The sequence below is a fragment of the Nansenia antarctica genome (assembly GCF_963989245.1).
Source record: "Nansenia antarctica genome assembly, chromosome: 6".
Lineage (NCBI taxonomy): Eukaryota > Metazoa > Chordata > Actinopteri > Argentiniformes > Microstomatidae > Nansenia > Nansenia antarctica.
Window position 1 is genome coordinate 15,912,396 of NC_137676.1, and position 27,204 is coordinate 15,939,599.

At 46.2% G+C, this 27,204-nt stretch overlaps 1 long non-coding RNA gene across 1 annotated transcript; it reads right to left on the bottom strand.

Moving 5' to 3' along the window:
* Positions 1-7,030: 7,030 nt before the first annotated feature.
* On the bottom strand, positions 7,031-8,172 carry LOC308159447. The gene is made up of 3 exons (XR_013937479.1): positions 7,811-8,172; positions 7,287-7,433; positions 7,031-7,169 (listed from the first exon to the last, which is right to left on the bottom strand). It is a non-coding gene; the product is annotated as an uncharacterized lncRNA (long non-coding RNA).
* Between the last annotated feature and the right edge of the window lie 19,032 nt (positions 8,173-27,204).

Consider the following 27,204-nt stretch of genomic DNA (forward strand, 5'->3'; position numbering starts at 1 on the left):
TATGTGACTTAACAATAATAATCCCCCCCCCAAAAGAAAAAAAAAAAAAAGAAAGAAAAAAAAAAAAAAGAAGAGGAATGATAATGGAATGTTTATTATCTTATTTACTGTTCATTGTTTATTGAGTGGCCACTGTAAGGACTACATGTTTAAGTTCAGTATCTCTGAGAGAATCGCTTCAATCGCTTCATTGATTATGTGAAAGGAGATGTTACGAGAGTTGACCTGCAGGTGGCACCACCTGCAGTGAGTGTTACTTACGAGTGAACTTGTTGAGCTTGTTGAGCTTGTTGATACATTCATTACTATGCTAGCACAGACATAAGATGTACGTTCTGTATTGTCATTGAACTGCGAGTAAAGAGACTTTGATTATAACCGTATCCGCATGATCATTTTAACAATGCTATTTTATCAATGAACGTGGTATTACTGCTATTTCAACATTTAGTTTTGCGCATATTATGCAATTACATGTTTACCAAGTCACTGACGCTGATTATTATATAATCCACCATCCCCCCTGATTTTCTTTTACAACTTGAGTACTGGATATAACTACTCAAAAACAGGATTCAATGGGTTTGTCTTACACTTGCCACACTCATGTCATCTCTTCCACAGATAATGGATTTTTCAGATCTTGCCATTGCACAAGACCCCCTGAAGGACGCAGAGTGTTAGTTAGACAGACACCTGCACGGCTGCTGAGCCCCACCTGGTGTCACTGTCCACCCTCCGCATCACCAAGAAAAGAGGAGGTCATGGGTCAAAGCAGGGGAGGCACTGAATTAGCCAATCAGCTACTCTGTATTCCAAGACACCTTTACACAAGAGGATATTTTACCCACTGCAGATAGATAGATATTTTCAGCAAATAAACTGCTAATTTTCTTCATTTAATCATGTGCCCAATTGTGCTTTTTCTATGTGTGTCTTTTTGTGAGTGAGTGAGAATGTCTAAAGTACAGAATGTACTTCAGTGTTTACCTCAGTTTGTTACAATAGGGTATTATTGTTGACAGCTTTGTAGAGATTTGTTACATATCATTTGTCAGAGGGAAAAGTATTTCAAATGTGCGGATATGTGATCAAGTGCCTGGCCTACATGTGTGTGAGTGTAGGTGGGTGTGAAGCAACATGCCTGTGTGTGGCACTCTAACAATAAAGGAACTGTTATTTCATATGATACCAAATTCCTTTTGTGTCTTGGTCCATCTCCCCAACCCACTCACAGTGTACAGTAACTCAAGCCAGGAACTATACTGTAAAGAAACTCAAGAATAGACTCTCAGCATTGACATTTGGAGTAGACGTATGTTGCCATAGCTACCAAGACGAATGGCCTTTATGAGGACATGGGAGCTGCTTGCACCTCACATCCTATTTATTGAAATGAAAGAGGATATATAACTCCTGTGTGAGAGAGTCTGAGAATGAAGAATGTGATAACTTTGTGTAATTGATATGGATGAGGAAGTGGATAGGGAGCCATGCAGACCCCCCCCCCCCATGCCAATAACCTAATAACCACAATAGCTGTTGTTCGGCTTCTCTTACCCACAAGGACAGCAGAAGTCACCATGGGAATGAATTTAGAAAACAGAAGAAACGATAGAATTGACTAATTTCTATGGTTGCTTCTGCCCTCTCTGTTTCCCACTCTGGAGTTCCTCCTCTACGAGTTGAGTTATGGAAGGTGTCATGTCATGGAGCTGCACAGATTACTAACTAGGAAAGTTACATTTGTTAAAAGTCGAAATAGGGTAGCTGCGAGTAATGCTTTTAACAACATTATTTGATTTTTTTCAAATTATAATTTCATTTCCCCACTCTATTAGACAAAATCATATGGAGGACCAAGTCTGCCAAAATTAACAATAAATATATAGACACATAAATGAATGTATGAACAAAATCAATGAATACACACAGTATAACGCAATACATTTCTACATGTATTTATTCTTTTCCACATTCATTCTTTCTTTTCCACATTGTTTTCCACATTCATTCTTTCTTTTCCACATTGTTTTCCACATTCATTCTTTCTTTTCCACATTCTTTTCCACATTCATTCTTTCTTTTCCACATTCATGCTTTCATTCTTTCCCCGATTATCAGTAATGTATGCAAATATAGGGGCGTGTCTTGCATGTTGCAGTAATCATATTCCTATCATATATGACAGAAAGCTCACAATAAACAGTTTTTTTGCACAGTGTTTGAGTGACTGTTATTTTGCACTCTGTTAATTGTTAATTGTTAATTTTATTTATAATGCGCCCCCCATCCAACTTTTACATCGGCCCGGGGCGCAGCCCGGGTAAAGGAACAGATAAAGACAAGGACAAGGACAAGGAACACAGAAAGCAAACAGACACAGACTACTTAAACGAACATCTCAAGGGATACAATTTACAACAAATAGGGAGTAGACTTAGGGAACATCATTGACGAAGAGGTGGGTTTTTAACTTGGCTCTAAAGGAGTCCAGAGTGGGGGCAGACTTGATGGCGGAAGGGAGCGCGTTCCACAGGGTCGGTGCTATCACCGCAAAGGCACGGTCACCCTTCCTCTTGAGGTTGGTGCGGGGGACCCTCAGGCTGAGTTGGGCGTCGGACCTGAGTCTGGGCCTTGAGGTGGAAGACAGGTCCAGGAGGTCCTTGATGTAGGGTGGGGCGAGACTGTTGAGAGCTTTGTAGACAAAGGTGCAGATCTTGAACTTCACTCTCTTCTTTACTGGGAGCCAGTGAAGGGAGATGAGGACAGGGGAGATGTGATCCCTCATTTTAGTGCCTGACACCAGCCTGGCAGCGGCATTTTGGACTAGCTGCAGGCGGTAGATGGTCTTATCAGGAAGTCCAGCATAGAGTGAGTTGCAGTAGTCGAGCCTAGATGAAATTAGCATGAGGACGACCAGGGTCCAAGACATCTTACACAGGGGACAGGATTCCTGTGTTAGGCCAGATACAGGTACCGGTCAAGTATGAAGGAAGAGAGTGGATGTTACCACTGCTCATAGTAAAAGGCGACAAGACAGCCTTCAGTAAGCCTTACTTACTGAAAAATGACAAGCCAGTGAGTACACCTACACTCACAGCCCTCCTAGAGAAGCATAAAGGACTGTTCAAGGATGGCTATGGAAAGATGCAGGGTTTCCAAGCGAAGGTCAGAGTTCAAGAGTTCACCTGCCTCTTCTAACCTCTACATAACTCCCCCTCTGAAGTTGAGCCAGGTGTGGCCATGTCAACCAGGAGCAGCAGAGCTGTGGTCAAACCACCCCTAGCATCTGTAACCAACAAGCCCAAAATCGCCATAGGTAACCCTTCTAAACCCATATAACTAACAACATTCACAGCTATCAAAACAAAGGCTTTTTTTTTTTAGTGATATCATCCTTTTGCATCCCCAGTAAGTACTGGGTGGAAGGACGGCTAAAGGAAACTCTTATTCTGTAAGTAATCTCATATTTCATTTTGACATTGCAATGCATCGTGGTACCTAGTAGCGCAGCCCTAGGCTATATAGCATCTATTTTATCACTGTCTGCTTTACACATGTCTGGACATGCACTATATGACTGTGTGCATGCCGGTATATGTCTTGGTACATATACTGTGTTTTTGAATGGAGTTATAATATAATGACTGACAATTACACTTTGACAAAGATGACAGTAAGCCACACAGTCCTATTGAAGAAGTGGGCTTGCTTGCTGTTGATATCTGAGCTCAAACAGAATGGGGGAGGGGGGTCTGACTGGCTTATTATAACCCATCATATAGGATGGATAGGGGCATTCTGAATGGTTGGGGTTGGGGGTCTGTGGTGGTTTAAATGAAACTTTAATCGACTCAAACGGCTTAGCTGGTGGGATGGACTCACACTCATGGACGCACATTTGCCATGTCTCTCCTGTGATGTTTTTAGCTCTTTTGCTCTGAGATTGTAATTTAATGTAACTTATCGCTCTCTAAATGCTGCTGTTAGACACAAGCTTTTCGACATAAGCTCCAAGAGCTTGTTCAATCGTCTCGTTAAGAGAGGTCAGGGAATATTTTTTTACAGCTCACTTTTCTGGCCCCCTGGTGAAACTTCTGGAATATGTAGGGGTGGGACCCGCATCCCTTGTTCTCTGTAAAGCGCATTGTGTTGCCTCTGGGTATGAAATGTGCTATACAAATAAAGCTTAGATTGATTGATTGATCTCTTTTAGTAAAGAAACTGCAGCTTCCTGCCTACGGTCCTTTAGAGATGGCACATGCTTACAATGCTTAAGATAATATTTTGCTTTTGGTATTATTGATAATGTTCATGCAAGGTTAAAAATATCAGTAGGCCTAGTCTAGTAGCCTGCGTCTTATTCATTGCTGTAGCTTCAAGACTCCCCCCTTAAGTGTTAATCAGCCCCAGTCCCCAGACAGAGGAGCCTTGCTGGCGAAACCAACAAAAACGTTGTGTTGTGGATGCTATTATTTTAGCAATTTATTCTAAGTGTTGGTTAGCTAGCTAGCTATGCACTCGTTGGAGGGCTTTGAACGATTTTAGGTTAAAGAAGACGCTTGAACTAACGTTAGCTAGACTAGCTAAGGCTCACGTAGTCAATGGAGTTTAACATGGTCAGTTATGCTTAGCTAGTGTTAGGGATTTGTATTAAATACTGTGTGTTCATTTAAATAACATGTGACTGAGATCAGTTGAAGGCTCCCAGAACCATAAAAGAGAGGTTCTGCTTTTGAGCGACGTGGGGGGAAGGGGCTCCTGACTGGGAGAAAAGTATTGTGGTTCAAACCGCCTGTAGATTGCTTATTTTTACCTATGTACTAACAACCATTTTGTACCTGCTGTTATGATATCCTATTTTCCTATACTCATTTTATACTATCATAACTAATGATTAATGATAAGTCTATTCTTCAATATTGTATTTTAAACTTGTTAATCGAATCCCAAGCCATGGGAATCTGTGGGCCTGGCAACAGTGATGTTTACACAAGCGACCCTGATAAGGACATAGGACCATATAGACCTGGTCATGGAAGGAATGTGTTTGAAGATTAAATAACTGGCCAATTTCCTTAAAAAAACATTAGAATGTGTGTGTGTCTAAGGTCGTGCTAGGCTGTGCAAGTACCGTTGCAGACAGAGTGTCCAAACACTCCCACCATGACAAACGACTGGGGGGTCAGAAGAAGAAGATAACACACTCGCACGGACACAAGGAGTCGAACGCCACATTCAGACATAAAACAGACGTTTACCATAAAACCTACAGAGGGACAGCCCATCCCAAAATGTTAAAGAAAAATAGATATAGACTATGGACCCAGGGAAAACGTGGCTCTTCTCTGGTGAAGCTTCTGCAGCTAACCAGCTAATCCTGGCCTGTGGAGGTGAAGCTAGATAAAGACCCCTTTCCATGGAATGAAATGCTATTGTATGCTGATATTATTGTTTGCAGATGTGCTCGAATAAATATTCTCTTAAAGAACAGTTCAGTAGTGGTGCCGAATATTTGATTGGATCATTTTATCTTAGAAGTTATATCAAGGACGTCTCGTTGAGAATAAACGGACTCGCTTGTAAGTGACGACTCAATTAAATCAATTCTGGAGAAGTTGACCACCTTACAAAATTGGTGACCCCGACGTGATTTTCAACGGGATGCAAGGAGGAGTGGGCGAGGCTGGGTTCGGACTAAGCACTTCCACGGTACCAACACAAAAGAGGTGAGCAGAGCCATTTAATGAAATCTGCTTAGGTAGACAATAGTATTCTAGGTGGAAGTGCTGGGCCTGAATCGTCAAACCCATTCTGATCTGTGTCTTTGAAGATCCGTCACAAAGTAAGGATAATCATTAATTAAATTGACATTCTATACATTATTGAACACCACTGTCTGATATTTAAGCACATCTTGTATTAACGTGTAATAGACCCGCCGAGGTCTAAGGAAGGGACAGTAGCTAAGTCCATATTAAGGGGTAACCAGGGGTAGACAGGCCCAGGCCCCAGGAAAGGACACTATAGTCCTATTAAGGGGTAGCCAGGGGTAACCATGCAGGCCCAGGCCCCAGGGGTAACCAGGGGTAATCAGGCTCAGGCCCCAGGGGTAGCCAGGGGTAATCATGCAGGCCCAGGCCCCAGGGGTAACCAGGGGTAATCAGGCCCAGGCCCCGAAGGTTGAAATACCTTGCAAACCAAGTGAGGAGTGTAGGACATTGCGGATAGGGTAGCGTTCACGGCAGGACTGCAGTCCGGTGAAGGTCCTATATTAGCGTGCCTTCCCTCACAGCGGGCGCTAAAATAATTGTGACGTTAGGATTATATGGTTCTATCATCATTTTAGTCAAAATTGAGTTTTTTGCATAATCTGATCCATTAAGTGGTTTATTAATGTGTGGTGGTATTTTTAAAATGTTGACATTTTGAGTGGGTAATTCATAAAATACAACGGTTCCATCTCACAAAACATAATGGAATGTAAAAACTTTGACGCTCAGTGTCTCTGAACTACCCTAAACGGAGATAGAACCTTATAATTCTAAACTCATGCAAAGGTGTTACGTAATATTGTATGTAAATCATAGATGGAATTGTTATTATTATTGTAATTATTACTATTAAAAGGGATAGTTGTATGTTATGCCTCATTCAAGGTGTTTAAAGAAGTGTTGTGCTGCGGGTGTGACCCACCATTGAAGCGCAGACAGCAGAAAAAAAAAAAAAAAAGGCTCACTAGGAGTGTCTCTGGTGATACGTGGCGATTTGTGTCTCGTCGTCTTTGCAATAGTGGTATATTTGGGGTGTTTGAATAAATTGTGGTTTTGTTTAGTTGTTCAGTTAGTTTATTAAACTATTTATTATTCAGCATGCCCACACACACTCAACTTGTTTTGCTTTTGTTGTTGATTGTTCATTATTAATTTGATTACCTTGGACAAGTCAGCCAAATCTTTGCCAAGGAATGGCATGACTGGTGTGTCAGTCTGGTACTTTGTGAGAAAGGGAGTGAAGGTCCTTGAGATGGCCATGAAGAACTGTAGCTTGGGCAAGATGAGCGGATCTCGCTGGGCTGCTTCGATGGTGTCAAATGACGCTGTCCCAGGGTTTGGCAACTTTTTTGTCTTCACTGCATCCACATACTTCACCAGTGATGGCCATACCTTTAATTCCACCATGTGTATGTATTATTTTATCATGCATGTCTATTTTATCATACATTGTGCAGCACCTTGTAACTTTGTTTAGAAAGGTGCTATATAAATCAAGATTTTAATTACCTCTATAGCCCTCTCCACAACTGGCAGGTTCTCAATCCACCGATGGCCACAGAATGGTAATGGGAAGACTGAGGATTTGGTGAGGGCAATGAAGTCATCCCTCCTCGCTGGTGTATTGTGGAAAACAAAGTGCATTGCTCTCAACACCTTGGTGGGAGAGAGGAGAATGCTGAATTAGCCATCATCTCTCATGGGGAATGACACAAAGTGTGTAAGGGAGCAATACTGCAGGTCCTTCCTCACTGCCCTATCAGACTGCTCAACCAGCAGCGCTCCCCAGTAGACCACACACACACAGACACATACCAGAACTAAACTGACAGAATGACTGAACTGTACACATAATGTGTGCAGACACTTTTGATTGCATAAACCCTTAGAAAAATAACTTAGGAGTTAATAGTATGAAACATCTGTAAATTCATGCTCTCTTTAAATCCTGTCAAGTGTCCACTTGCTGTAATATTCCAATTTGCCTTGTGGGACAAATGAAAGATTACTTCTCATAGTTATAATCATCTTACCTTCTCCAGTTGCCACATGGAGAATCCACACTTGAATGCGTTGTGTAGGGTATGGAGCCCACAGCTACCCACAACAACCAGCTGGGCACCACCATACTGCTCAGCATGCTCTTGCTGTAGAAGCTCCAGAAACTTCCAGTTAACATTGGGTCCATCCATGGAGATGGACACCATGTTCCTCAGGTTCAGTCTCTCCACACACTCCTGAGAATGACATGAATATGATGAGAATAATAACAATAATAATAAATGATGATGATAATGATGATTATAATAACAATAATAATAGCATGATTGCCAATGGTTCAATGTACTTTAACATTCTGTCTGCACACATCCTCAGTTAACAAACTATAACTCATCCATCTACTCCCTCTCCCTACGCCCTTAGATACTCTCTCTCCCCACCATCCCCCCGCCCGCTCCCGCGTCCCCTCTCCCTCTCTGTGGCTCTCTATAACGTGGAAATGACTAGACTACACCGCATCATTCCCTATGGTACGCCTACTATTATACTGAATCTACATGACATTGCCAGTATCTGCCAAAATTAATGTAAAGCTAATACTTTGTCATTGACAAAATGCACTTACCTTGAAGTGTTGCAGTAAATCTTGAGCTTTAGCGTGTCCCATGAACTGCGAGCCCAGGTAACGCGACTCCACTTGATCGCTGACCCAATACCGCACGTGCACGTCGAGTTGCTTGTTTTTTGTGGCATGATTCAAACTCTCGTCAAACATTAGAACAAAAACTGACTCGTTCACATTCGCGATCAGCTCGTTTCTGACGTAAGGAGCTAATCCGAAACGTATTATGTATGACGCCTTGTCCTTTCCACAAGCAAATGTAGTGGCGATTTGGGAGTCGGGAAACATAATCCGAAAGATATCTCCAATCCCCTCGTTGGAGGAGTAGGACTGGTGCTTTACCACTGTATTGAGAACCCACACAATCTCCGATTTCAGTGTAGGTGTTCCACCAAACGTTGCTCTGAGATCGCTAGCAGTGCTGCTAGCAGCGGCAGCCGTTGTCTGGGGCGCTGAGCCCGGGGCAGACACGCAGAACTGGGAGATTCCTGGCGTCTGCTGTTGGCCCTTAGCAGCCGTTTTATGCCTCTCGCTTTTTAGGTGGCTCTCAACCGCCTTAATGCCCATGGTGCCGAGTTTGAATGTTTTCCTACACACAGTGCATCTTGCTTCTTCTGGGTAGCCGGTGGACTTAAGCCAATCGCAAAATCTTCTGTCGTCAAGCCACCTCTCGTTGAACTTGCACTTCCCCATCTCGCAGACTGGCTAATGCTAGGTAGCAAGCACTGCAGCTGACTATAACCAAAGGAACGCAAGGGGGAGGAGTCTGCGCGCTACTCAATGAAATTAAACGTTTGCTCAATAGAAAAATGCCGCGAGAAAAAGTAAAATTAAATAGTCCTGCCCCGACAATTTTAAGACGTTTGGGTAAAGTATTTAAGACCAGTTTAAGACATTTGTAATGAATTTAAGACATTTTAAGGCATTAATTTTATATACATGAATTTAAGACTTTTTAAGACTTTTTAAGGATCCGCGGAAACCCTGTAGTATGGGTTGGCAATAATAATATTGATGATACGTGCAGCGTGAGAGGTTGTTGAAAATGCAGGTGACCGTAGTTGTGGCTACGACAAGGAAGAAGGAATGTAAAGAATGCAAGATATTGGTCCAGCTTGGAGAGGTGCCGCAGGCCTCTGCAGCACCACAGCCCCCGGCTCAGTACCAATCCTTCCCCGAATATCAACAGAGAGGCGGAGGGAGAGGACGTGGGCGAGAAGGCCGCGGAAGAGGCCGCGGAGGACAAAGAGGTGCCTGCCACTCATGTGGAGTAACAGGACACTGGAAGTATGAATGCCCTAACCAAGGGGGCCAACAGCAGTCATGGGGACCAACGCAACAGCAGCAATGGCAGCCCCAGCAGTTTCGACCCCCCACACAGCAACAGTGGGGGGGGCCCGATGCCAGGCCAACCGGCCCCAACCATAATGGCCCCCATGATGAATCAACCACAAGGAGGGGCTCCTTATGGTCAAAGCCTATAGGGATGCCCGGGAGGCGAAAGAGGAACCTACCACTTCCACCCGAACGAAGAACCAATGATCGAAATACTGGTGGGAGGAGAGAAAAAACAGTTCATGGTAGATACTGGAGCAGCAGCGTCCACCATGACAAACCACAAGGGTAGAGTTCCTCCTCTGTCGGAAAATCTGGCCATGACGACAGTAGGCTACTCCGGACAGGCATAGACACAGAAATAAACAATCCCCCTAGAAACAAAAATAGGCCACCAGAAATTGTCACACAACTACCTGTTCGCTCCCCAATGCCCCGTAAACGTAATGGGGAGGGACCTGCTATGTAAATTGAACGCGGAGGTAACTTGTGGACCAGACGGATTAACAGCAGTGGCGGACTGGCCACCGGGCAAGCCTGGCAAATGCCAGGAGGGCCGCGAGACTCTGGGCCGCTCAGAATGTATTATCTTTATATATATTTTATTATTTTTTTTGTAATTTTGTCTCTGATGATTTTCATTGAAAATAACTTATTTCAGCAGACCGCGGCCCAAAACAAAGGGTGGGGCAGCGAAAAAGAGGGACAAATCGAAGAAAGCTCTATTGGCAGAGGGGGGGAAATTAACAAAAATAACCGATCTGTTTGTGAAGCAAGCAGCAGGTGCTAGCGTAATTCCTTCAACTAGCACTAGCACTAGCGTTGAACTTGTGGAGGGAGACGACGAGGGAGAGAAACATGGAGACAAGCAAGAGGAAGTGGCAGAGGAATCGGACATGGACACGGGACTTGTGGCAGAAACAGTTCATCATGACAAGCAAAAGGCGTTGGAAATTACCGGTACATTATCAGAGAGAACGGCGGCCGCGGGAGCAATGAGCGGAGCCGGTAGGATGGCTACAGAGGAGCAGTGTGATTTTTTCAAGCGACCAAATTTCGACACACTTGGACAGTTTTTCAAGTTTCACCCACATCAGTCGGCTGAAGGAACAGCCTAGAAAGCGTTTAAACGCAAAGATGGATCACAACGGAAATGGGTCAGCTATCGTGATGAGGACCATTCTTTATTTTGTGCAGTGTGCCTGGCATTTTCTAAGATAGAGAGACAGACAACAGGTCAGCAACAGAGAGACAGACAACAGGAGAGGAGAGCAACAGAGAGACAGACAACAGGAGAGGAGAGCAACAGAGAGACAGACAACAGGAGAGGGGAGCAACAGAGACAGAACTGAGGTGAGGTGAGTGTTACGCTTGCCTGGCTCAGGACAAGGTGACAAAAAGGGAGACGACACATGGAGAACAATAATAGGAGATTTATTAAAGAATAATATGTTAAATGGAAATAATGATAAAGTAAATAGTAACAACAAACAAAAAGGCTGCTGGTCGACAAGGAAGAGAGCGAGTCCATCAATTTGACCCCCTCTTAAAGTTCCTGGGACAATCAGGATGATCACCTTCACCTGTGCCCATCAGGAACCAAGAGAGAGGGTCAACAAGACAACAGATAATTGGCGCCCACTGGTGGTACCAGTGTGGATCGTCACATCCCCCCCCTTAAAACAGAGGCCTACTAAAAAGGTCTCTGCTAATTTGTTTCCCAGATTACAAATAATACAAATAATAACAATAGTTTATGGCAACAAAAAACGGTGATCTCTGCCACACAGCCTAAACGTCAAATCCCAACCTCCCCTACAACCTGCCCACCCTCCAGCAATTCCTGGTACCTGGAAAAGCTCTATTTAAGGAGGGAGGAGCAAGAGAAAGAGAGATTAAGGACAAGAGTTTTAGACCGGCAGCATTGATTCACCTGGTAAGGCGCTGGCTCGGACTCTGCAAAGTATGCAAAAAGGTCAGGGGGTTATGATCTGAACAAACGACCACTGGATGGGACCCCCCCCCTCCCACATAAACATCAAAGTGCTGCAGAGCCCAAACCAGTGCCAAACAGAAACCAAACAGTACTCAAACAATAACACATAAATCAGCCAATGTCTTATGGTCTTAAGCCGAGGACGCAAAACACCGTCTCCAGGCCCACTCACATCCTCCTCCCCTCCTGCTGCCACCACAGGAGTGGACGGAGATGGAGACACCCCATGCACTGTGGTCTGTGTAGACCCTCTACGGCTAGGGGCATCGATCAAATAATTCTGTCCGGACACCTGTCGTACAACAGAGTAGGGACCAGTAAATTTTGCCTGGAAAACTGGGTCACTCACAGAACAATCATTATGAGGAAGCCATTGACGAACCAACACATCCTCCAAGAGAAAACAACCACTTTCAGAGCTCTCCAGCTCATCCTTAGGCTGAATCCCACTGAGCAGTAGCTTCATCTCAGGATCCTCCTGTTGGGCTAAAATCAACTCACTCCGAGACAAAGACGGCGGCAGATCTGGTAACTGAAAAACAGAATTGTCAGGAGTGAACTTATCAGACTCTTTACCATCATCAATTTTAGGGTCCATGCAACTCATAGCACGAGTCATGGCGCAGGCAGTAAAAACCTCAGGAAACTCCTTCACACTTAGGTCGGGTCCTGTTGGTCGTGTAAACCCAGAACTAACTACCAGAGGTGGGGGCACATCACTCCACACTCTTCCTCCAGCCAGGTTATTTCCCAAGATGACGGCCACACCCACCACAGGCAGAGAGGGTCGAACACCAATAGTTACTACCCCCTGGACCAGATCAGAGTAAAGCTCAATTTCATGCAAGGGGACAGACAAAGTCTGCATCCCCATCCCTCTAATCAAAACGCTGGTCCCCACACTTGACTCCTGAGAGAATGTCAAAACCGATTCCAATATAAAAGATTCTGAAGCCCCTGTATCACGAAGTATCTGGACAGGCACTTTCTGTGGGCTTCCCACCAGAGAAACGAAACCTGTAGTAATAAACGGGCCAAAATCAGGATCCTCCTCGCTAATCTGTATGGAAGCAGAGCCCTGTAGTGCCCCCGCCAACTCAGTAACCGCAGGTGGGCTGGATACTGAGGATGCCATCACCCCTGGTTTAAAGGGAGACCTCTCGGCAACCCCAGACACTCTTACTGCTGCCCCACAAGCATGCACTGCAAGTGCCAACGGTCTAACAGAGCCCCCCTTCCCACTGTAGGTTTTCTTTCCTTTTAGGACAGGACACTCCTGTTTCCAGTGACCCTTCTCAAGGCAATAATTGCATGTCGAGTTAGGATCTACTCTACTCTGACTGCCATGCTCCGACTTTGAAAAGGGGACAGAATAACCAGGACCTTCGTTAGGGAATTGTGTACGATTTACCAATAGGTCAGTCACGTTCGGATTATGTCTACGGCTCCCCTCGCTACGAAAACGATGTTCACCAAACTGACTCTTATTAGTCAGTACAAATTCATCTGCCAACACCGCGGCTTGATCTGCTGTTTTCACCTTGTGTTCGTTAACGTAAGTGGCAATGCGATCAGGGACAATGGTTTTAAACTGTTCCAGAATAATCAAATTTGACAGATCCTCCAGAGTATTCACCTCTACCGCCACGCACCAACGATTGAAATGGCTGGTTAGTTCTCTTACAACCTCAACATGAGTTTGTTTGTCATGTTTCTTCCATTGTCTAAACCGCTGTCTGTAAGCTTCAGGAACAAGTTCATATGCCCTAAGGATAGCGGCCTTAACTGTATCATAATCTTTCCTCTCTCTACCATTAAGAGCAATATAAGCTTCCTGAGCTCGGCCAATAAGCACACTCTGTAGTAATGCGGTACGGTCTGAAGTAGACCAGTCCCTATCGTCGGCAACACTCTCAAACAGTGAAAAGAATACATCAGGATCTTTTTCATTAAACTTTGGCAACAGTCTAACCATGACAGACATATTATCCCTCTTAGAATTACTCGAATCGCCACCTCCACCGTCAGATAACTTTCCCTCAGCAATCAACCTAAGGCGCTCCCGTTCAAGAGCCAATTTATCCAACTCCAATTCCCTGTCCCTCGCACGCTCTTGTGCCTGAAACTCACGCTCTCGCGTCTGCTCTCGCGTCTGAAATTCACGCTCTTGCATCTGAAATTCACGCTCTCGCGTCTGTGATTCCATCTGTAATGCTAACAATTCCTTCTGTTGATCAAATGTTAACTCAGTGGACCCAGATGCAACCCCAACGGATATTTTAGGGACAGACAATTTACCCTTTAGTATGCCCCTATTAATTAACGTAGTCTGTAAAGCCTCCACTACGTCCTGTTTCTTTGCTCGGCCTTTCACCACCTCAAGCTTAACCTCATAATGTTCCACAACCTTCCACAGTTGTTCCTTCGTTAACTGTAACAATCCATCGACCGACGGAGCTGCCACAAACTCCTCAAAAACATCCATAACTCAATATAATCAAATAACCAATATTAACCAACCCTAACAAACGGGAATCTCCCCTCCTATTACAAACTCCTCCTATAAACTACTCCCATATCAGCCATAATCTTCAGCCCATTTAAAGCGAGTAACTGTGCACACATACAAAACAGAAAAGTAACTAACATACTTCGTAAGAGCTGCCCCGCATCTAACTCAGTAATGACTGACTAACCACTCAGCTAGTCTTCAGTGCGTTCACATGCAACTCTTCCACCAAGCAAATGCCTGGTGGCGCCCCCGCGTTCAACACACCAAAAATAACAAACGAAAACAATAAACAAGCGTTAAGCGCTTCTACTCCTAGCACGGGGGTTCACGTATAGCTCTGATGGTATCTAAACCACCCGCCCTACCTATCCTTCTCTGCTTTGCATAGAACACAGCACTCACCAAACTCCAGCCGAAGATCACAGCCAATACCAAGAGTTACGTCCTTGTCAGCACAGTCGGACGGCCAGCTCCCCCTCGTCACCAGCACCCAAACCAACGTACCAAATATACTAAACAATACATTACATCCAATCCAACCAAAACCCAATAACTATAAACAATAACCATGCGGGTCTCCCAATATAGAGTTGGACAAATCCAACAATCCAATCCCGAATATCAACTATGAAAAGGGAGAGAATATTGCTCTCACCAAATTCAATCCCGGACGAGCCCCCAATTTGTTACGCTTGCCTGGCTCAGGACAAGGTGACAAAAAGGGAGACGACACATGGAGAACAATAATAGGAGATTTATTAAAGAATAATATGTTAAATGGAAATAATGATAAAGTAAATAGTAACAACAAACAAAAAGGCTGCTGGTCGACAAGGAAGAGAGCGAGTCCATCAATTTGACCCCCTCTTAAAGTTCCTGGGACAATCAGGATGATCACCTTCACCTGTGCCCATCAGGAACCAAGAGAGAGGGTCAACAAGACAACAGATAATTGGCGCCCACTGGTGGTACCAGTGTGGATCGTCACATGAGCAACAGAGATAGTTCAGGATGATAACAAACAGTTCATATGACAGACACAACTAATGTCAAAGAAAAGATTACCAGCAGCTCAAGGCAGTATACTTTACTTTAATGTAATTAATTGATTCATGTTAAAGGATAAATATTATGAATATTAAAAAATGAATAAATGAATAGTCTTTCTTTCCCTAAAGGTTTGACATGGCATTCTCTCTCTCTTTTTATTTCTCTCTCTCTCTGCTGAGAGACCACTTGCTATTCAAGTATAGCCTACTCCTAAGTTTTTTCTGTTGTCCTCACAGAACGGACTTGCTTTTTCTTCATGTGCTTTATGCCAATAACATACTCCATTGGGATACGTGTGTTTCTGGTCATAGGTTCTGGTTGGTGTAGTTGTAGCGTATCATTTTTGGTGTAGGTAGGGGCCCGAACAATGACTCAAGCCCAGGGGCCCCCACTAGGTAGGGGCTATGCTTGGGAAATGGAGTTCAATATAAGATCTAAAGAATTAGCCTACTTGTTGTGAGTTTGATTTCAGAATTTAGCAGTTGGGATTGTTTCTCATGTTTTGGTCTGGCCTATGTATGCTATTTGTCCTGAATGTGCCTTATAGCATACTACTGGTTATACTATGCTCTCAATAACGTTGTGTGGATTGTTGTCGGCACTCTGAATTCATCAGCGATTGTAGTGTGTCAGTTGCGTGTGCGTGTGTGTGTTACATTTGTGTTCCAAATGTCTACATTCGATTTTTTATGTTAACAATCCGTGTTGATCTTGCGTTTGGAAATAGGGCTGTTGTGTCGCAAATGCCAGGGCTGTTTTTTGATCCCAGTCCGCCCCTGATTAACAGTAACACTTCCCGGCGGCAGGAAAGTCACCGGGGAAGCCCCATGCAGAATACTAATAATGAGAGATATGTATTGACTTCACGGACATGGGAGTGATTGATAGATTTTCAAGGTGGCCTGAAGCATATCCGTGTAAACGGGAGGATGCCGCATCTGTAATAAAGTGCCTCTTAAAGGAATTCATACCACGGTTTAGGTTCCCTACAATAATACACTTTGATAATGGGTCACATATAAAATAAAATAAAAGTCCATATGGCTGCAATTGAGACAGCAATGGGGATTAAGCATCGATTTGGTTCAGTCTACCACCCCCAGTAGTCACAGGGTTAGGGTTAGGTTGAGAGGGATAACCAATCTATTAAAAGAAAGTTGGCCGACATGATACAGAGACAGAGGGAGGTGGCTTGAACCCCCTCTCCATGAAAATGAATATATGTCAAAACTCTAACTAATCTCAATCGAGTTTTCTCTTCACAGGAACTGAATGCTGCGGAGAAAGCAGACAACGGCGCAAAACAGACTCCTATTTTAGACCCAGGCGATGTGGTGGACAAGACCGTGGGAGGTATATTGACCACCTCACACGCTGTCAGAGTCGAAGGTAAACCGGGTACAGGGTGGCCTCTCTTGTCACACTGTACCAAAGCAGACCCACCACATGTATAACATTTTCTAATTCCTGGCGACTCTGTCAGCATGCACTAAGCCTCAAATAATGTGGAAAGTAACACAACAAGTGGACTATTAATCCATGATATTAGCGATCACCTGCCTGTCTTTTCATTTTATGAATGTAATTATAGAAAGAAGAGGGAGTTAAAGGAAATGACATACAAGACAGTAGAACTGAGGAATCCATATCTGCTTTTAGAAATGAGTTATTAAAATGGAATTAGAAGAGTATATATGAAGAATCAGATGTGGACAAAGCGTATGGGTTATTCCTAGAAACATTTAAAGTTCTATATGACAAAAACTGCCCACTAAAACAATGTAGCAATAAGAATAAATATTCTGAAAATCTGTGGATGTCCAGGGGCATTCAAAATGCATACAAGAAAAAGTATACTCTATAAAGTGTATGTATAAAGCATAAAACAAAGGAGGCAGGGGTTACATATAAGAAATACAAAAAACAAACTAATTAGTATTATGAGAATATGTAAGAAAGATTATTATACCAGATTATTAGATGAGAATAAAAAATAATGTTAAAGGAACAAAGTAGAACATTTTACAGACAATGACGGGAAAATTAGCCTTATAAATTAGGTGGTGGATGGATTTAAGAAAAAAAATATATATATATATATATATATACAGTATATATATATATATATATATATATATATATATATATGTTGTTGATATGGGGCCAAAACTAGCTAAAGAAATAAACGGCACTGGAAAGAGATTTGCTGAGGAGGACTGTGGAGAGAGAATCACTGACTCAATATCGATGGGAACTATAGGAAAAAATACAGTTAGAGTTAGGGTTAGGGTTAGAGAAACTATATGATGAAAGACTGGCCAATTTCATTGAAAAACATCAACTACTAATGGATAGTCAGTATGGTTTTAGAACAGCTAGATCTACTGCCATGGCATTAATGGAGCTAGTAGAAGCAAATAACAACTTGTACAGAGAGAAAGAAATATGCATTGGGCATATTCATTGACCTTAAAAAAGCATTCGACACAATAGATCATGAGATTCTACTTTAAAAAAAAAAAATGGACAGGTATGGTGTCAGAGGGGTCGCACTCGAATGGCTTAAAAGCTATATTAGTAATAGACAGCAATTTGTTCAAATAGGCCAGAACAAATCAAGGTGCTTAAATATTACCTGTGGTGACCCACAGGGGTCGAATTGGTTGTCTTGGCAGATGACAGAAATATGTTATGTTATGGGGAAGATCTGCAGCAGCTTTTAAAGGTGGCAAAGAAGGAATTGTACAAATTAAAATGCTGGGTTGAGACAAACAAGCTATCATTAAATCTGAATAAAACCAAATTCATGCTATTTGGAAATTGCAATATAAATACAGAACTCCATCTGGAAATTGAAAATGTCTAAATCAATAGAATATATGAAATCAAGGTTGTGGGTGTCTTAAATAGACCGCAAACTCTGCTGGAAACAAAGTGAAAATATCTGTGCTCAAAGATTGCGAGAAGCTTGGGAGTTCTGGGTAAAAATTAAATACATCTTAAATCAGAAATCACTATACACTCTATATTGCACACTCATTGTACCCTATCTGTCATATTGTGTTGAAGTTTGGGGAAATACAAACCAACCTAGAAAAGATATGCACATTGCAACAAAAAAAAAGAGCTATAAGAATTGTACTTCATGCTGGGTATAGAGGTCATACCAATTATTAATAAAATAAAATAAAAGTCAAACTCTGAAATGTTGAGAATTGGTTAAATTCAGAGCTGCACGATTCATGTTTAAAGTAACACACAATAAGGTCCCTAGCAACTTACAAAAATTGTTTTGTTCATGAGCAGAGACGGGGGTTGTATAGTCTAGGAGGGAAATTGAATGTAGAACAGCCTGTTGTCCGTGCAGCGCTCAGGGGCAGGTGCATCTCAGGTTGTGGGGTGTCCATTTGGAATGGCCTTGATGTAACAATGAAAACAAGTAATACTATTGAGTGGTTTGGAGGGATATAGGTTGGAGGAGCTTGAGAATGTGAACTGGTATTTTTGTGGATATTTGGTTCCTGGTTCGCTATAGTGGATAGCCATATTATTATTGATATTGATAGATAATCTATTGCGTAATGGTATGATATTGTGGGGAAAGGGCAGGATCAGGTGGGTTTTGTTTCTTTCTGTCTTTTCTCGAACAGGGCCATTGCCGACTGTTGCTTCCATGTCGAGGAAGATATATTTTATTTCAATTTATAGCTTATTTTACTTGTATTTTATTTGTATTTCTATTTATTTTTTGGGGTTTGCTTTTGTTGTTTTTTGTTGTTGCAGATGTGTGTGTTTTTGTGGTTGAAATGTTCGAGATAAATGGAGATGTCCACCATCTCTAAGGTGACATGTTTAGTCTGCAAACAAGGGGGGAAACAAATAGCTGGTTTTGGGGTATTTTCAATTAATGGTGGTAGTGAGGGTATGTACTGTATGTACGACTGCATTTTATTGATGGGCCTACCTGTCAACCACTCTCTCTATAGGAAAAACTGTCCCGGTATGAATAGAACTAAAAGTCAGATGTTTACCCCTCACATTTAGAAAAAGGCTATGACTGCCTTAACAGGACGGGCAAGGGGGGCGACGTGTGACATAACAGCACTACTTGTATTTTTAATGGTTACGGCATTCCGACTTTTCAGGTGTGAAAAAAAAAAAATGTCTTTAAAACAACAACAATGTGACAATGTTTACTGAAAACTGTGTGAATACTGAAAACTGTGTGAATGACAAGAATGCAGAGCAGGATACTCTCATGTGATAAACAAAGGTTTTACGACTACTGATAAGCAGAGGGCTTCGGAGGAGAAGAAGCGCTGTTCCTTCTCACTCTGGGACAGTTATGTTTAGTATTCTGCGTATTTGACTCTGACATCAGGGGACAGGGAATCAGACACAACCTGTAGCAGACATGTTTTGGAAAGGTGGGGGATCACAGTTGTATAGATATCTGCCTTTAGATTGGAGGCACCGCTGAAGGGACACTCGAAAGCCGACACAATAAAGAAAAATAGATATAGACTATGGACCCAGGGAAAACGTGGCTCTTCTCTGGTGAAGCTTCTGCAGCTAACCAGCTAATCCTGGCCTGTGGAGGTGAAGCTAGATAAAGACCCCTTTCCATGGAATGAAATGCTATTGTTGCAGGGTGGAGTGTACTCCCGACCGCTAGGGGGCGATAGTATTGGTTTATGTGTTTAGTACTCTCTGTTAAGAGGTTAGAGTTGAGGAGAAGTTGTGGCGGCCATTGTGGATGCCAGGTGGTCCGAGGATACACGCTGTTTCTCCTATCTCTTTAGGACGTGTTTGCCTGTTATACGTAAGTCTGTTATTAGTTATATGTATCTTATTATCAGATTGTGGTTAACAGTAATCGTTCATGTTTGTTTATATCTTGTTATGTATGTCTTGTTTTGGTAATTGTATTTACTCATACGCTGTATTCCCACCCACAGGGTGTTGACATCTTTGTCTGAATAAATAGTATAAACCGACATTGAGGAGTCTTCTTCATGTCAACACCATGAAGGTGGAATGCCCCTTCCCCGGCTGCGACTTCGAGACCAGAGACGTTTCCGAAGCACTCGCCATCGTCTTGCTGACAAACCATGGACATTTCCATCGAGGTGCGGCGGTTCAGACCCCAGCTCCCCGAGGCCCGAGGATGGAGCGGCCTAGGGTTGACACCGGCATCTCAACGGAGGAGTGGAACGTGTTCGTCCGGCGGTGGGAGGTCTTCCGGGCGGGGTCGGGCATTGGAGCGGCCCAGGCCCCGTTCCAGCTGTTTCAGTGCGCGGGGATCGAACTTGGAGACAGCCTGTTGAAAGCGGACCCGGACGTCGCCTCTGGGGCTCTAGAGGAACTACTTGCTGCTATGCGCTTGCTGGCCGTTGTCCCGGTCGCCACATGCGTCCTGCGCACAGAGCTGCTTCAGCTGCGCCAGGAACGCGATGAGACATTCCGCGCCTTTACTGCCAGAGTGCGTGGGAAGGCGGAGACGTGCTCTTACGTGGCTGTCTGCGAGTGTGGCAAGAGTGTGAGCTACACTGATCACATCATCCGCGATGTCCTTGTTAATGGGATCTACGACCCGGACATACGCCGCGAGGCGTTAGGGACGCCTGACATTCTTCTGAAGCCCGTTAATGATGTGGTCGCGCTCGTCGAGGGCAAGGAGATGGCTCGTAACGCCCTTCCATCATCCGCCCTGTCGGCTGTCTCCTCATTCCAGCGCTTGAGGAAGGACCCACAGCCAAGCCCACAGCGGAGCCCCTCCTTGGCCCCGAGTCCAGCTGATGTGGCAAAACGAGCCGTGTGCCCAGGGTGTCAGAACACGTTCCATGTCTTTACAGAGGGGTCTCGCGGATGGAACATCAGGCCTCACCAGCTCTGTGTCGACTGCTTCAAGGCCCGTCGACGCAAGCGGCGGCTGCCACCATTTGACGGTCAGCAGGCTACCATGGGATCCGAGGTGTGGCTGCGGACGCCGTCTAACGGTCAGCAGGCCGCCCTGGAGTCGGAGCCAATCTCCCAGCTCTCGGTCATTCAGTCTGAGGCGCGCCCAGATCGACACTACGGGAACCATCGTCGGCGCCGCACAACGGCACCTCTCAGACTCGAGCACCATATCTTTTCCAAGGGCGAATGGAGGCGGGCCAGGCTGAGGGAACACCCCCGGGCACTGATCTCCGTCTCGATTGACAATCCGGTGGGTCAGGGGGGCGGCGCCGGCTGTCGGCCCTCGGGGAACATGGTGGAGGTGTCCGCCATCGCAGACACAGGTGCGCAGTCGGACATTTGGTCGTTAGAGGAGTACCTGTCCTGCGGATTCTCGCGTGACGACCTGCGCCCTGTTAGCCTCAGCCTCTCGGCTGCAAACCGCTCCCCCATAGCCATTGATTGCGCATTCTTTGCTACACTCTCGGCGGTCTCCAACGGCGGCGAGGTGTCGTCCTGCCGCTCAATGGTGTATGTGAGCAGCTCGGTCCGGGGAATGTACCTCTCCTATGAGTCGCTGCTCAACCTCAGCCTCCTGCCTAAGGACTTCCCAACAGGTGGTGAGGGGCGACCCAGGGACACGCACGATCCTGCCCCCCCTTCTTCGCCGGGTCGGCCCTTGTCTGTGAATGCATTGAGGTCCGCCAACGGCGGCTGCGACGGCCCGAGCGACCCCCATGACGCCGGGTGCTCGTGTCCACAGCGTGCAGTCCCTCCGTCACGCCCCGCGGCGCTGCCATTCTCTTGCGAGCCTGAGAACAATAGCCGGATGAAGGGGTGGTTGATTGAGAGGTATGCCTCATCTACATTTAACACGTGCCCCCATCGGGCATTGCCGTGCATGGAGGGGCCGCCCGTCGAGATGCATGTGGACCCTGCTGCCGCGCCGAAAGCGTGCCACACCGCAGCCGGTGTGCCTCTCCACTGGCAGCAGAAGGTCCACGACGACCTTCTCCGGGACGAGGCCCTTGGTGTCATCGAGCGTGTGCCGTACGGCGAACCGGTTACATGGTGCCACCGGATGGTGGTTACCCGGAAGCACGACGGGTCCCCCCGCAGGACCGTGGACCTTTCCCCTCTCAATAAGTTCTGCCAGCGTGAGACGTTCGCCACTGAGTCCCCATTCCACCTCGCACGTCGTGTCCCGAAGGGCACCTGGAAGACAGTCACGGACGCTTGGAATGGTTATCACAGTGTGCCACTGCGCGAGTCTGACCGTCATCTGACAACGTTCATCACTCCCTTTGGCCGGTGGCGTTACACCAGGGCACCACAGGGTTTCCTCTCGTCGGGTGATGGCTACAACCGCCGTTTTGACGCTATCCTCTCAGACTTTGAACGCAAGGAACGGTGTGTGGATGACACGGTCCACTACGACACCGACTTGGAGCAGCACTGGTGGAGGACCATCGATTTCCTGACACGTGTCGGGCGGTCAGGCGTCGTGTTGAACCCGGGCAAGTTTCAGTTTGCGCAGAGGAGCGTGGACTTCGCTGGCTTCAGGGTGTCGGACGCTACCATCGAGCCACTTCCCAAATACCTGGACGCCATCCGGGACTTCCCCAGCCCGGTCTCCACGACAGATATCAGAAGCTGGTTCGGCCTTGTAAATCAAGTGACTAACTACGCCCAGTTGCGCGATACTATGGCTCCTTTCAAGCCCTTCCTCAGCCCACGCTGCAAGTTCGCATGGTCAACCGAGCTGGAGGAGGCCTTCCAGGCGTCTAAGCATGCCATAATTGGGGCCATTCGCGAAGGTGTAGAGATCTATGACATGCAGAAGCGCACCTGCCTCCGCCCCGACTGGTCCAGGCGAGGCATTGGCTACTCCCTTCTCCAACAGCATTGCAGCTGTGCCTCGGGCGTGCCGGACTGCTGCCCGGGAGGTTGGAGAATCACACTCGCTGGGTCTCGCTTCCTGTCCTCCGCGGAGCAGCGTTATGCGGCTATCGAAGGGGAGGCCCTGGCCGTGGCCTGGGGTCTGGAGCAGGCACGATACTTCACGCAGGGATGCGACGATCTCGTCGTGGTCACCGACCACAAGCCCCTGGTGAAGATCTTCGGGGACCGCACACTCGACGAGATCACAAACTCACGCTTGTTCAGGCTCAAACAGCGTACCCTCCCATGGCGTTTCGAGATTGTTTACCTCCCTGGCGTGAGCAACCATGCCGCTGACGCTGCCTCAAGGCACCCTTCCCCCTCGGGCTCGGCTAGCGGCCTCTCCCTGGAACCGCCAGGCGTGCCTGACACTGTCGAGTTGGCACTCATGGCTTCCATCTGCGTCGATGCTCAGGAGCTCGGCGCCGTCTCCTGGCCCCTCCTCGCGCAAGAGACAGCGGCTGACGCATGCCTCGGCCGCCTGCTGGACATGATTGAGCACGGGGACGGAGTGGACGCGCATGACCCTGCCGTGGTGAGTTTGTCGCCGGTCTGTGACTCCATCTATGCGCAGGACGGGGTCTTGCTGTATCAGGATCGCGTCGTGATTCCCCTATCCCTCCGCGGGAGAGTCCTTCGACACCTTCATGCTGCCCACCAGGGGGTTTCGGCGATGGAGCAGCACGCCCGGGCCATAGTCTACTGGCCTGGGATGTCTGGGGATATCCGCACTGTCAGGACCGGGTGCGCGGACTGCAACCGCAATGCTCCATCACAGGCAGCTACGCCCCCTCTGTCATCTCCGCCACCGTCCACCCCGTTCGAGGCAGTGTTTGCTGACTTCTTTGATTACGGGGGCCGCCACTACCTGGTCGTCGGGGATCGGCTCTCAGGCTGGGTGGAGGTCCTGGGCGCTGCGGCCGGGACTGATGCTGGAGGCGCAGCTGGCCTTGTTCGCCACCTCCGCTCATTCTTCCGGACCTTTGGGGTGCCTGAGGAGCTTTCAAGCGATGGCGGCCCGGAATTTATGGCAAGCCACACTCAGGACTTCTTCCGCCTATGGCAGATCAGGCATCGTGTGTCCTCCGTCAGTTTCCCACAGTCTAACGGGAGAGCGGAGGTCGCTGTTAAGACTGCGAAGCGGCTTCTGATGTCCAACAGTGGCCCGGCGGGCAGTCTCGACCAGGATCGCTTCTTGCGCGCGATGATACAGTTGCGTAACACACCCGACCCAGACTGCAACCTCTCACCAGCACAGATCATTTTCGGTCACCCCCTTCGAGGCTCGCTCTCCTTCGTTAACAGGCTGGAGAAGTTTTCGAACCCGCATATCCGTCCTCTCTGGCGTCAGGCATGGGCTGTGAAGGAGGATGCCCTTCGTACGCGGATGTCCCGTACCACCGAGTCTCTGGGGGTTCATTCAAGACCACTTCGCCCTCTGGCACTCGGTGAGAGGGTGTTCGTCCAGAATCAGCAGGGCCCGAGCCCCAATAAGTGGGACAGGTCTGGGGTGGTGGTGGAGTCGCTTGGCCACGATCAGTATCGGGTGAGAGTTGATGGCTCAGGACGCCTGACGTTGCGCAACCGGCGGTTCCTCCGTGGCTACACGCCAGTCGCCCCATGTACCCAGCGGCTGCCGTCGCCGCCTCCCCTGCCTCCTCCCTCCCTGGACTCTCTGCCCCTAGCTACCCCCTCTGGTCCAGTGGTGCCCCAGGGTGACGCCCGGCTGGGGACGGATGGGCCCCGTGTTGCTGTTCTGGGCCCCTCTCTGCTAGGGCCTTCAGGCGGGGCGTCGTCTCTCCCCGCGCCCCTAGTTCCCGCTGGTGTGGCTCCCGCTACACCTCTTCCTGCGCCGTCGCCACTGCGGCCCGCCCGGCCGGCCCGTGCTAGGAGGCCACCTAAGCGATATGAAGCTGAGTCTGGCCAATGGATTTGAGCCCGTGGACCCACGTGGATTCGTGGCTCCCCGGTCTGGGGGGGATGCAGGGTGGAGTGTACTCCCGACCGCTAGGGGGCGATAGTATTGGTTTATGTGTTTAGTACTCTCTGTTAAGAGGTTAGAGTTGAGGAGAAGTTGTGGCGGCCATTGTGGATGCCAGGTGGTCCGAGGATACACGCTGTTTCTCCTATCTCTTTAGGACGTGTTTGCCTGTTATACGTAAGTCTGTTATTAGTTATATGTATCTTATTATCAGATTGTGGTTAACAGTAATCGTTCATGTTTGTTTATATCTTGTTATGTATGTCTTGTTTTGGTAATTGTATTTACTCATACGCTGTATTCCCACCCACAGGGTGTTGACATCTTTGTCTGAATAAATAGTATAAACCGACATTGAGGAGTCTTCTTCAATTGTATGCTGATATTATTGTTTGCAGATGTGCTCGAATAAATATTCTCTTAAAGAACAGTTCAGTAGTGGTGCCGAATATTTGATTGGGTCATTTTATCTTAGAAGTTATATCAAGGACGTCTCGTTGAGAATAAACGGACTCGCTTGTAAGTGACGACTCAATTAAATCAATTCTGGAGAAGTTGACCACCTTACACTAGCACGCTAACGCGTTAGCATAGGCTAACGAGAGAATAAATATCTGATTTGTGTTTCAAGTACATGGTGGACATTAGGAGTACGCTACAGTGATATTACGTGGTTGATGGAAACGGTAATGTTTAAAATAGCCACGCAGTCCGCGAAAATGTATGCCGTTTCCATAGGGATGCAGCCTGCGGGGCGGGGCGGCGAGTCGAGCCCGCTGGGGGCGTGGCGGAGGATTATTAATAAAAATACAATACAATATACAGAATTTTGACAACATCATTAGTCTTATGTTAGGCTTAAACATTATGTTAGGCTTAAAGTATGAGTAGGGTAGTGGAGATTAAAATGGGCATAAAAAGCACAATAGTGTGTACAAATTCACCAGAATGCAGGAAATTAAGTGTTAAATCCTCTTTTTTTCTGGGGGAGGACCCCCAGACCCCCCGCTTGGTTGATGGTTGGCTCGTCAACCTGAACAGTTCTAAGAATTACTTTTAATACCACTTACAGTACACCGACACTAATGTTGAGAGGCACATTCCAGTTGTTACACTTGAGTATTCTTGCTTGAATGTGTATACATTGGTCAAAATAAGGTCAAAATAAATGAAACAGCAATTGTCCCCGTTTCTGTATTTCATCATGATAAAATGTATACATTTTGCAAAGAAGTGTATTGCAATCCATTGGAAATCCGATTACTCTCCTACAATATCACATTGGTTAAATGAAATCTCTAGCTACATTCCATTAGATAAAATATACTATAATATAAGACATAAGAGTCAGGACTTTGTAAAAATATGGCAACCACATATAGATTTTATGGCAAGAAGGGCAGCTTCAGGTACTATTGTTTGATGGACAGTGTTTCTTGTAGGGATGCACAGTGATGTGAATTGCTGTTAATATCATAGCGCATCCCTAATGAATGTATTATTGTGTGTGCGTGTGTGTGTGTGTGTGTGTGTGTGCGTGTGTGTGTGTGCGTGTGTGTGTGTGTGCGTGTGTGTGTGTATGTAGGCATGTGTGTTTTGTCTTATTATTATTATATTTTTGTTGTGTTGTCGTTGGGCGTTGCCGCACAATGGTGGGTAGGGGGGGGGGTGGATACAAGGGGGCGAGGAAACAAGAAAAAATGTGTTAAATTATATTGTACAAATGTTTGAATCTTTGAAGAAAAAAAAAAAGAAGAAAAAAAAAAAGAAGAAAAAAAAGAAGAGGCGGCCCCAGGTCATCCAGGAGTTCCAGAGCCCCGCTCCTGACGGCCCCACGATCATGCTGCTGTCACTCAAAGCTGGCGGGGTGGGACTCAACCTGACAGCCGCCTCCCGTGTTTTCCTCATGGATCCAGCGTGGAACCCTGCAGCAGAGGACCAGTGTGTGGATCGCTGTCACCGCCTGGGCCAGAAGAGAGACGTCTTCGTCACCAAGTTCATCGTGAAGGACTCTGTGGAGGAGAACATGGTGAAGATTCAGAGGCAGAA